The sequence below is a fragment of the Cygnus atratus genome, chromosome 10 (genome assembly GCF_013377495.2).
Source record: "Cygnus atratus isolate AKBS03 ecotype Queensland, Australia chromosome 10, CAtr_DNAZoo_HiC_assembly, whole genome shotgun sequence".
Lineage (NCBI taxonomy): Eukaryota > Metazoa > Chordata > Aves > Anseriformes > Anatidae > Cygnus > Cygnus atratus.
Genome location: NC_066371.1, coordinates 15,830,441 through 15,842,747, shown reverse-complemented (window position 1 = coordinate 15,842,747; position 12,307 = coordinate 15,830,441). Strand labels below are relative to the sequence as shown.

The window sequence follows — 12,307 nt, the reverse complement described above, 5'->3', positions numbered from 1 at the left end:
AAGGAAACCCACACAGCTTCCCTGGGAAGTTCTCTTCCAGAGAGAAGAGGATCACATCCCAGGACTGAGGGGGAAGAAAAAAAAAAACACAAAATCAGAGCAATCCTCCTCTGGGGGAATGGCTTTTCCCAAAATACTTAATTTCAAAAGCAGTGAGCTTCTTGAACCCAAACCTTCTCCATTCTACGCAACAGGCATCTTGCCATCCATCTTGCATCCAAAAGGCAATTGCTTTACCCTGTCTAGAGATCATAATACACCTCCTACATTAAAATGCCAACAGGTTTTGCAGGGTTCATTTTTTTGTCGTGTTCCCTCTGTTTGTTGATAACTATGGACAAGAAACCTCCTCAAGCCGACTGATGACTCCACTCCTACCACAAGGCGGTTTAAGAATCTCCCCCACCCCAACATCCCCTGCAAAAACCACCCGACCAGTGCCTTTTGGCATATTTTACTCTTCCGGTTCTTGTGGTGTATTTTTCCACGAGAACACTTGCAATTAAAACAGCAAGACCTGAAAAACCGGAGAACCCCATTAAAAGGGCACAGCCTTATATTTTAAGGAAATTTATACACTAAAAGATTTAAAAACTGAAGGAGACCAGTAGCAAGCTTAGAAATAAAAGATCCACCGCTTTCAGAAGCATGCTAGTTCCCCATGATTAACTTTAAGAGGGGAAAAAAAAAAAAAAAAGAAAGAAAGCCTCAAGTTTAAGCTTTGTGTTCTCCCAGGCCCATTCCCCCAGGGCAGGTGCAAGACTCCACCAGCCCGTCCCTGGTGCCACTGCCTACAACTGCCAGGGGCAAGGAGGAAAATGCAGACGTGGGGAAGGAGTTTCTCACTTAATACACCCCCAGAACAGAAGCAACGGAAGAGAAGCCAGATTCCTTTTTTCTTTAAGCCAAGAGTAATTGTAAAGACCGACAGTAAAGAAGCTGTTCTCCTATAACAACTTCTGGGTCTTTCTTTATAGCCTTCCTTGTCAGCAAAACTGGTCAGCTGAGATAACGGCCAGGAGAGCGAGGGACAGAGAAGGACACTTCTTCCAAGAGGCAAGGAAATTCAGGAACTTCAGTATAAACAGCTTCCCTTAACTAAAGGATTTCATCTGCAAGGCTCCCTGTCCAGGATCACCCACGAGTGCGAAGAAAAGAGTACGAGACCTTTCCCATCCTGATAAAATATAAGCAATGGGGGGGGAAGGTAGCTCTTGGTGGGGAGATGCTTCAAGGAGGTCACTTCGTCCAGCGGGACAGTCACTTTCAGCGATCAGGCACTTGCTACAGCACCTGCCCTTTCCCAAACCAGAACTACTTAATGTACGCACTGTCCCTGATGCTTGCAGGAAACATTTACTCCCTTGACAGAAAACATGCTTAAAAGAGACCTGTAAACAAACAGGTATCATAATCAGACCACTTGACTAAATCCAGCTTGGGCAGGAAGAGATCTTGTCCAAACACGACTGCGTGAGATGAGCCTGGCACGTGCGAACCCTCCCGTACCTAGACCCAGCACCTCGTCCTCCACTCGGGTGTCTTCCAAGTGCCTCCTCATCCTGACTCGACGGGATGCCTCCATCTCCTGAAGTTCATCTCCCTTAACAGTTACAAGCACCTTCTTAATGCCTCCAGTGGTTAATCACACTCCTTGTTAACAAAGCGTGCCTTTTTCCTAAGCTGAATTTAAAAACTTCCAGGCACCATCATGGCTTTTTCCACTAAATTAAGAGCCCTTTGGTACACAACTTGTTTTGCCCAAAGAAAATTGTGAAACTTTTAACTATAAGCCAATGGAGCGCTTCCTGATTTTACCTTCTATCCTTATTCAGTATTTCCTGTTTATACATCTAATTACAGATGAACATTACTATTAAAAAATTAATTAGCTTCTCTGAGTAGCCTTCAGACCCACAGCAGGGCTCCGAGGGCTCACATACTGCCACATACCTGCTCTGCTCCTGACATCCCTGCCACACGTACCCATGCTCAGGCTCTGCAAACACACTTGGTCATACTAGACCAGGTACCCAAACAATTCAGAGGACGCTCCGCAGCTCTTTTTCCTTCTTCATGCTTCACCACTCGGCGTAACCTTTATATAACCACACTTTTGATCAGCTCCAATTTGGTGTTTTCTTCCAGGCCACTGTTGAAAACACAGCAGAGCACCAGACCCAGCGCAAAGCCCTGAGAAATCCCCCCATTCAGAGTTTCCACGTCTGCTTTTTTTAAGCCAGGTTTTTGACTCGCTGACCATTCGTATCTGTTGACCAAGACTCACTTTTCGGTAACACCCCTGCAGATTAGCATCAGGGGAGGAATGGAACAAATATCACACTAAGCCTGGGTGCTCGATACAAGTGCTTTAATTACCACGTTGTGATCTCCCAGAGTGCTGGCTGAGCCCTGGCACTCGGCCACCTAGCTGTTTCCTTTCTTCCGCTCATTTTGACTAAATCCTCCCACCAGCCCTCAATCGACTCCCTTTTGAGCACTGTCCCGTTCTCTAAGCAGACTCAGCACTCCGTGAGCACCTCCAGCCTCCTTTCCAGCCTTCGTCAGAATCAGGGGTTTCATTTTTTTCCGTTAACATCTGGGTGCCACACAGACCTAGAGCAATTCATGTGAAAGCAATACACTTTTACAACCTGGTTATTCCAGATTGAACAACTCCAAATCTAATAATTTACACTTAATTGATGCTGATATGCTGGACCAAACTGAGTTTAAGAGGCTCGGGAAAGCGTTTAATGAGTTACGTCTCTAAACCATTATTTCCAGCATTCTGATAGGCAGGATAAGCTTTCTTCACAAGCAAAATCTTGAGAAAAAAAGAGTTTCCACTGCCAAAGGAAGGAAGTACAAGTCAAGATCTCCATGGGATCTCCATGTTTCAACTCCTTCCCAGCCCGTGCTGGTCCTACAGGCTTTGTGCTCGATCACCCACACTGGCTGAGCAGCAGAAGGGATCTGCAGTTTCTGTTCATCAATTCTGCCCTTGCATAGCCCCAGCTCTTTGTTAATTAGATCAAGCTAGCTTTCCGCAGAGAATGCCAGAGTAATGTCTGCTTGTTATCTGCCAAATCACCACAGAGCCTCTTTAATTGCTTTTATAAGTTTAATGCCTCTCTTAAGGCTCCCTTGTTATGTAAAGCGCGTTGCTGTGCACATTAGGCCTTAATCAAAGTCCTCCTCATGCTCAGCACAAGTTTGGATGCATTTGTGACAGAGAAAGCATTTGGCTACGTATTAAGGTATTCCAACTTTGATTTTCTACTCGTCTGCCAGCAGCAGCCCGCCAGCACAGCGGCAGAAGCCTGTCAGCATGCTTAGCCCTTGGCTGCAGACCTCGGCTACAGCAGCTGGAGGTGCTCCGTGCCGGCACACGGCATCCGCTCAGGCTGCCACCTGGCCAGCTTCGGGCAGGCCTGCAGAGGTGGAGCAGGACAGTCGGGCAAAGCTGCATCAGCCAGACGCTGCTCACCTCAGCCTCCTTTCCAGGGAAGTATTCAAGAAGCGTTCAAGTTCCTGGGCTTTCGGACCGTAGCTGATGCTACTCTGCGGTACGAACGCTGTTTGTACTGCAAACCACACTGACAGTACAAGATTTCTCCAGATTCTTTTTGAAGTAGCTGGCTAAGTCTTCCCCTTAAGATTTCTGCATCCTTCGATGGTATCTTCAGTCAACAAGCTGTCCGGGAGGCCTCTGCTCAGGCACAGATTCAATGCATCCTCTAGACAGGCGCGTGCCAGCCTTTAGGTCTTTGCTGATGTTTGAATAAATCCCTAATACCCAAGTCGATTCGTTCTTCCTTCAGATTCACCGACACACCTCTAGAACAGTAACCCTAGGGCAAGCCGAAAGGCCACCACAAAGCGCTTCAAGCCACTGCAACCACTTGCACACTGAAGTGAGCACACTGAAAACGCCGCCGTTACATTTAAGTGGAGTAATACTTTCTTCCTTTTTTTTTCTTGGAGAGAATTCATGTTGCCTTCAATATGCCACAAGGCTTTTGGAGGTGTCAGACTGACCCCAAGTCCAGCATTCACACTGACTGAGCACGAACAAAATTTAAATTATCACAGCTGCTCTGAGATTACAATAGCAACGCATCGGTCTCGCTTGCAGGACTAACTGACATTCTGCTGTTTCGCTTCAGACATAAAAGCAGGTTTGCCTGACCTCCAAGAATTTCTGAAGACCTACTTTTTATGCTTTGAGGAATTTTTCAAGTCAACGGTTCTCTAAGTTTTACACCTGCACGGCTGAAGAATTTTTTTTCCATGCCTTTTTTCCAAAGCATGTTTCAACTTCAGGCATGCTTAGTCTGTTAACAGATGTGTGCACTTAGCACTTCCTGGCTACCACATATGAAATATTGATCAGTGACTTCCTTAATATTACTTAGGACAAGAAGTCTCCAGCTAGGCAGCTTAAAAGATTAAAGATGGCTAAACCAAAACCCAACTCTACCACATTCTCCGAAGCCCAGCCAGCTTCAAAGTTGCCTCTTCAACAATTTTTGCCTCTAATAGCTACTTCTAATTCCCCCTTCTCCCCTCTCACAGCATGCAACGACAAAGGACTTCATCAAGTAATGCTTCCCCTTTCTCACACAAGGAATGGTGTTACTTTATCATTCCTCTTCATCTTTAAGATTCTGCTTCTTGATAAGCATAAAACCCTAGAATGTAAACATAAGGTTTGCAAAAGTTAACAAGAAATGAGATTTTCATTCAGAGTTTCAGAGTACCTAAACATCAGATCCTACACGTGGTGTTCTACGAGCGTAAACCTAAATATTCCTGTTTAATACTTAAGAGAGAACACCCATTTGGAAAAGAAAACACGTCTCTACACAGCCTTTTGTTTTTATATGGTTAAAAAATGCTGCTTAAACACAGTAAATTCCTGTCTTGCAGTGAGAACTCTCTGAAGCAACCCTAACTGTAATTAACTCGACATACTTGCCAATCAGGAAAACATTAAGTAGAAATTGTTTTGCATAAACAGTAAATACAGATCTCTATTTCTGTACCAAGTACCCACGAATATATCAAATGGTACTTGGCTGCAGGTACTAAACTCAAAGGTTTAAACTATGAAACTTTGGTGCAGAGAATATTTCTCCTACAGGGTACTACCTCCCAGATGCTTTCAGGCACCTGAGAGAAACAAGCTCAAAGGAATGACAGAAGGACAATTACGCTGCCACTAAGCACACTGTTAGAAACATTGCATCTGTTCCGTTCACCTCGCACCTATAAACAACAAATTTGAAAACACACTTCATACTTTTTTGCGTGCTTATATTCTGGCTTTGCTTTGGATCAAACAAGATGCACCTCAGTCCTCCCGGGAAGAGTCTCACTCCGCCACCACCCCCTCCTTGCCCTGGTAACCCAGTCCCACCTCGGAGGTGTCTGAAACAAAGCGGTTCTGAGCAGGCGAAGGGCAGGCAGCAGGCAGAGGGGGCCCCGCACAGCCAGTCGGGGCTGCGCGACACCCAGGCAAGGCCAGACAGTCGATCATCACCCCTAGTAACAGCTGTGATTTGGGGGAAAGGATGGAAAGCGACCGTTCGACAGCACAAAAGGTGTAACTCACACCCGCGCGCACGTGTACAAACTTCCGCGCGCACATACACATCACCAAGGCTCTTTGGAGCTGCGTGGCGGGAGGACAAGAGAAGGCTGCGTGCACCACGTGCACGCGCATACACGCCTGTGTGCACACACGGAGGGTCACAAATGGAGGACAGAACGCTAAACGTGAGTCAGCAGTGCACCCTGGCAGCGACGCAGGCTAACAGCATGCCGGGCCCCAGCAGCGGGAGCACGGCCCGACCGAGAGAAGCGACTCCTTCCTTCCACTCGGCGCTTCGGAGAGGCGCCCGAAACACAACGCGCGCTTTTTTGGACACCCCCAGCACATGAAAGACACAGATAAAACTGAGCGAGTTCAGAGGGGGGCTGCCGAGACGCTGAGGGGGATGGAGCACTTGCCACACGAAGGGAGGCTGCGCAAGCCTGGAGGTCGTAAACTGCAACAGCAGAGGTTGTGACCTGACCCAAAGGAGGGGCTTCTCCCTGGGAGGACAGGTCAAGCCCCGAAGCAGGGGCCCAGGGACTGGCAAATTGTTGGCTTTGGAGGGTTTCCGACGTGAATAAACAAAGTCCCGCTCTGAACTTGGTGCTGACACGGCTTTGAGCAACAGGCTGGACTGGACACCTCCTGAGGCAGTTCCCAACTTGAATTATTCCATGGCACCAATTTTGATTCCAGAGAACACTATAACGACCTGTTACAGTTTTTTATGTCAGACTACACCTTTCAAACCTTCACTAAAACGCATCCACTACTGAGACGAGGCAGAAAACGTTGTTTGGTTCTCCTCCTCAAAAGAGCACGTGATGTACAGAACACACAGTAGTGCTCAGGATCTGAACGACTCTCCAGTACCAAAATGGGAATTTCAAAGTGTCAAGAGATTTTAGGGATGCAGAAGCTACCAGTAACCCAGGTATCGTACAAGGGGAACACAGTGGCTAAAGAGTCAACCTTTTTCAGGGGAAAAAAGGCGGTAATCAGTCCGAGGCAGTGTTAGCCTAGAAAAGATCACATGCTGCATCCTCGACAGCTCTTCCTTAAAACAGCAACTGCATTTTTCTTGGAAATTTCACATTCAGCACGTACCATTACTGAACAACCCCTACACTCTGATGCTGTTAAGATCACAGGATAAAAGGCTGCGTTGTTCACTCTGCACGTTCCAAAGGTGGAACACCTTCACACCCGGGAAAAGAAGCCTCGCTTACAAACCAAGGCCACGTTAGAGCTCACATCAGGAGCACCAGCAGTGGTCTAAGCAGGCTGTTTTGTTTTCTTCCCTCTGCTGGATACTACTGCCCCTGGAGCAGAAGTACCAAAACAAAGGCCGTTTATTCCAAACTAATTGATTTCGCATCGAAGCGGACAGAGTGCTCATAAGGTCCATCACTCTAAGCCGGGGAGGGGATGGGAATTACAACTTCTGACCAGGCAGCAGAAACACCTTGAACCAAAGCAGAAGCTTCTGCAGGGATCGCTTATGGGCTAAGGGACTGTTCACTAGGCACAATGCTTGGGTAACTGTACAAAAAAACATCCGACGTTGACGAAGTTTAAAAACACGATCAAACGTGATCATTACCATCTCATCAGCATAAAAAAGATGGAAAAGAGCTACGATCTTTTATTATTATTATTATTATTATTATTTTTAGCAATAAGGACTCCACACCTGCATATATACCAATGTGACGTGCTGACAACTTCTTACAGCCCCAATTTTGCACAAATCGATGAAGGAGCAGGAGGGGGAACACGCGCCACAGACGCGAGCCCCCAGACACCCTGCCACCAACGCAACCACCAGCAAGAGCAACCCCGAAGCGGCTCGAGGGTGGGAGCGAGTTCAGCAGCGCCGAGCCGGGACCGAGCGAGGCGGCGAGGGCTCAGCGCAGCGAGGCTCCAAGCATCGCCCAGGCCACTCTCTGCGGCTGCTCCCCACTCCTCCGGCCCGCTGCTCTCCGCTGGGCGCGGGGGGCACGACCAGCGCCGCCCCAGGCCCCCCTCAGCCCGGCCGGGGCCGCCCCCCGGTGCCCCCCTCGGATCCCAGCCCCTGGCTTAGGCCGCGCACCGCCGACCAGCGGCGGCGGGATGCCGAGGGCGGCCGAGCCGTGCCGCCGTCCCCCGCGCAACCCGGCCTCGGCGGCCTCCAGCCCCGCTCCCCCGGCGGGAGGCGGCGGCCCGGGGCCCGGCGGCCGCGCCCCCCTCTCCCCCCGCAGCCCGGGGCCCGCTCCCCGGAGCCCCCCCGGCGGGGCGGGGCGGGGCCGCGGCCTCCGCCGCTTCCCCCCCTCCCTCACCACGCAGCCTCCGGCCGCCCTTCCCGGCCCGCTCCCCGTTGCGGCGGCTCCTCTCACCTCGGCGGGGGGGGGGGCGGGCCGGGGGATGGGAGGCTGCGGGCCCCGGCAGCTGGCGGCCGCCCCGCCCGGCCGCCCGCCCGCCTCCGTGCCGGCCTCGGCGCTCAGCCGCCGCTCGGGGGCCGCATCACCCAGCGTCCGGCCCCGCACCCCCGCCGGAGCAGCCGCCCGATCCCCCGGGCGGCAACAGGCGCCTCCGCCTCAAAGGTTCCGCAGGGCGGAGAAAGGTTCCCCCCGCCCGCCTCTCCGGCCCCGGGGGAGCACGGCCCCCCCCCTCCCCCCCGCGTGGCGCTGCTAATTAGCCGCAGCGCCCCGCGGTAATTAAGGTGGGGGGACCTAGGGGGGCTCTAGGCCGGCCTCCCCCTCGCGGCAGGGTCAGCGCTGAGCCCCGGCCTCGTCCGGCCAGGCTTCAAAACCCTCTGCCCACGGAAGCGACACCGCTGCCTGGGCCCCTGCTCCAGCACCGGGTTGGAAGGGACCTTAAAGATACCTGAATCCAGCCCCCTGCCGCAGGCAGGGACACCGCCCGCTGGGTCAGGTTGGCCAAGGCCCCATCCAGCCTGGCCTTGAACACCCCCAAGCCCCTCTCCAGCCCCTTCTCATCTCCTCAGCCTCGCACACCGTATGCCCTGGCCCTTTCGCAGCCTCCGCAGGACTTGCTTCAGTTTGCCTCTTCCCCACGTTGTCCTGCACCCCTAGCAGGAGGCACTGCTGGCTGCCCCAAGAGCCCTCTGCACAGCAGCAGGAGCCCGGCATTTTCTTTTGTTAAAAGGAAGAACGAGACCAGCAGAGAAACTGCCTATCTGGCTCCCCAGGCTGGTACTCAATAAATAGCCAGAATATTAAAAAAAAAAAAAAAAAAAAAAAAAAAAAGAAAGAAAAGAAAAAAAAAGTGACTGATACCTCAGTTTGGGTATGTAGTGGCAGCCTGAGTACAATCCATGTAACTCAGCCTCTTAGCAGGTCTTCCATACTTCAGGAAAGGCGTAGCTGATCCAGAATAAAAGGACTAACACCACTGACCAGAAGGCTCAGAAAGATCTCACAAATAGCACATCCCTGGGGACCCTTCAAAGGCCTGAGATACCAGATCCTTCACCCTCCTCCCTGCCTAGACACCCAGTCCTCCATAGGACCTTCTTGTGTTGAACCTGACATGAAGACTACAGAATTTTTCACTGCTCCAACCCATCATACAGAGACTTCCAGAGAGGGATGAAGGCAGAGGCCTCAGAGAAGCAGAGAAGTACAAGCTAAAGCAAGCACAGAAACCCCCAACAGAATTGTGAGGAGTTCTTGTTGGCTTTCATTCTACACTGCAACATAACTAGTGAGGATAAGGAAAAGGATGAGGTTCTTAATGACTTTGCATCTGTCTTTATAACCCAGACCACTTACTCTTGGGGTACTCAGCCTCCCAACCTGGAAGTCGGACAAGGAGCAGAAAAAACCTTGGAACAGGCAAGGTTTCTGACCAACCTCATCTCCTTCTACAACTGGATGACCCGCCTGGGGGACGAGGGAAAGGCTGTTGATGTAGTCTACCGACACTTCAGCAAGGCCCTTGACATGGTCTCCCACAGCATTCTCCTGGAGAAGCTGGCAGCCCCGTGCTTGGACAGGTACACACTTTGCTGGGTTAAAAACTGGCTGGATGGCCAGGCCCAGAGAGTGGTGGTGAACAGAGTGAAATCCATCCGGTGACCGGTCACCGGTGGTGTTCCCCAGGGGTCGGCGTTGGAGCCCATCCTCTTTAATATCTTTACTGATGATTTGGATGAGGGAATTGAGTGCACCCTCAGTGAGTTTGCAGATGACACCAGGTTGGGGGGAAGCGTTGATCTGCCAGAGGGTGGGAAGGCCCTGCAGAGGGACCTGGACAGGATGGGTTGATGGGCAGAGGGCAATGGGATGAGGTTCAACACAGCTAAGTGCCGGGTCCTGCACTTCGGCCACAACAACCCCACACAGCGCTACAGGCCTGGGGCAGAGTGGCTCAAAAGCTGTGCAGAGGAAAAGGATCTGGGGGTGCTGGTTGATGCTTACCTAAACATAAGCTGGCAGTGTGCTCAGGCAGCCAAGAAAGCCAACAGCATCCTGGCTTGTGTCAGGAATAGTGCAGCCAGCACACCAGGGAGGTGATCGTACCCCTGTGCTCTGCTCTGGTGAGGCCGCACCTCGAGTGCTGTGTTCAGCTTTGGGCCCCTCACTACAAGAAGGACATCGAGGCCCTGGAGTGTGTCCAGAGAAGGGCAACGAAGCTGGTGAGGGGTCTGGAACACAAGTCCTATGGGGAGTAGCTGAGGGCACTGGGGGTGTTTAGTCTGGAGAAGAGGAGGCTCAGGGGAGACCTCATTGCTCTCTACAGCTGCCTGAAAGGAAGGTGTGGGGAGCTGGGGGTCAGCCTCTTCTCACAGGTAACTAGAGAAGTTACCTAGTTAACTCGAGGGAACGGCCTCAAGTTGCACCAGGGGAGGTTCAGGCTGGAAATGAAGAGACATTTCTCAGAAAGAGTAGTCAGGGTTTGGAAGAGTTTGCCCAGGGAAGCGGAGTCACCATCCCTCTGGGTGTTCAAGGAAAGGTTGGACATGATGCTTAGGGACATGACTTAGGGGGTGACATTGGTAGTAGGGGGATGGTTGGACCAGGTTATCTTGGAGGTCTTTTCCAACTTTAATGACTCTATGAGAAAAAAAAAAATCATGCTTCAGCTACTTGCTGCTCTACAGCAGCACTGACAAGCACAATCCAGCAAAGGCCACTTCTGTAGTCACTCCAGTAGCCAGTCTTCTGGGTGGGTTCAGTGGTTCCCACCCAACTGGAGCAGAGCAGCTATCCATGCAACCCTCCAAATCCCTTCACAGCCTTTCACACATATCAACCATCACCAGAAGTGCCATACAAAAAAGTTGATGTTGTTCCCTGGGCCAGTGACTGTTCACCACAGCCAAAGTCCTGGTAGGTACAGGACAGCAGCATGCCCCCGTCTCCGAGAGCTGATTAATAACCCACAACTTACACCGGGGCCAAGAAGAGCAAGGCAGCAGCTACCTTAATACAGGAAAAGCCATCAGATTTGGAAGCAGCAGCTTTAACCTCTACCTCTTTAAGTGTTCATGTCACTTACAGTCTGAACGGGGTTCCTAGGCGGTATCGGTTACATGGATTAGGAGCTGTAGAGGACATTAGAACGATTTTTCTTTCTGAGGTTTTTGCAGCTTAATGGACAGGAAGTGTTTCTGGTGAGCATCCAGCTTCTGATGCTCCAGGCAGAGTCTCCCCCAAAACTCCTCATCTTCCCTTTGTGCTTTTTTGTCCTAGAATCACTCTCAATTAACAGTACAAAAATAAAACAGATGTCATCCATCCCTCCTAAGCTGCACATACATTATTCATCAACATGCCCTAATTGATTCTCTCATAACCATGAGCACTTCTGCACTTGGCTATGTCATTCTTGTCCGACAGAGCACAATTTATGAAGCTTCAAGCTACTTGGAAAAGGCACTTTCAAAGCCCTACCTTTCACAGCTTTTCTGATCAAAGCTGTGATATCAAAGTTAGATCTCAATACACGGAGCTGTCAGGCCTTGGTTTGGTATCCAGATGAAAGTGTCCGTCGAGTAACTCTGCTGCTCTGATGCTCAGTGCCATGAAAGGAGACCAGTACTGCTGTAGTTACCCTGTGTCCCCTTCCCACCCCAGGGTCTTTTAAAGAGGTGCAAAGCACAATTTGGGAAACACCTCCAAATAAGTGCTCTGAAATCTGTAACCTGCAAAATGCATAGGGAAAATCCTAGCAAAAATCTTTCCTTGAAAGTTACGGAAAGATCTCCTAAGCCTAACCACAGTCACAGGTGAGAGCACTGAAGGCTGTCTCAGGAGAAATACATACCCCGTCAACAGGGTAACAAAGCTGTCCTTTCAGTGCCCTGTCATGCATTGCAAGACATTCTGGATTCTTCCATCCTAAACTATGCCCAAAAGTTCAGGAAACTGAAAGCATGTGATGAGATACTTGGAAACAAAGTGAACACCATCAACCTGCAGTCCATGGACACAAAGTTGCAGCTCTGAGTTTCATTCTACAACTCATCTGGGAGTCCTCATTTGACAACGCAATTAATAAATCGCCAACCTCATCATTGGCACAAGTGTGTTAGCTTTGATGGGACAATAAATCTCAACAAGTATTTCTCAGATACTCGAGCGACAGCATTACAACTGCTGCGGCATAACTCCTGCCACTGGTAAGCATGCCCTTGCTTTGACACGTCTTTTCCGATTGCTAGGTCTGACCCGTGTTGTTTTACCCAACATGGAGGAGGCAGAG

At 50.5% G+C, this 12,307-nt stretch overlaps 1 protein-coding gene across 1 annotated transcript in view; it reads right to left on the bottom strand.

Annotated features, from left to right (window-relative positions):
• RAD54L2 (RAD54 like 2) overlaps positions 1-7,977 on the bottom strand; it is a 58,727-nt gene extending 50,750 nt beyond the window's left edge. The window contains exon 1 of the mRNA XM_035558334.2: positions 7,918-7,977. The gene's annotated coding sequence lies outside the window, so the exon portion shown is untranslated. The remainder of the gene's footprint in view (positions 1-7,917) is intronic.
• Between the last annotated feature and the right edge of the window lie 4,330 nt (positions 7,978-12,307).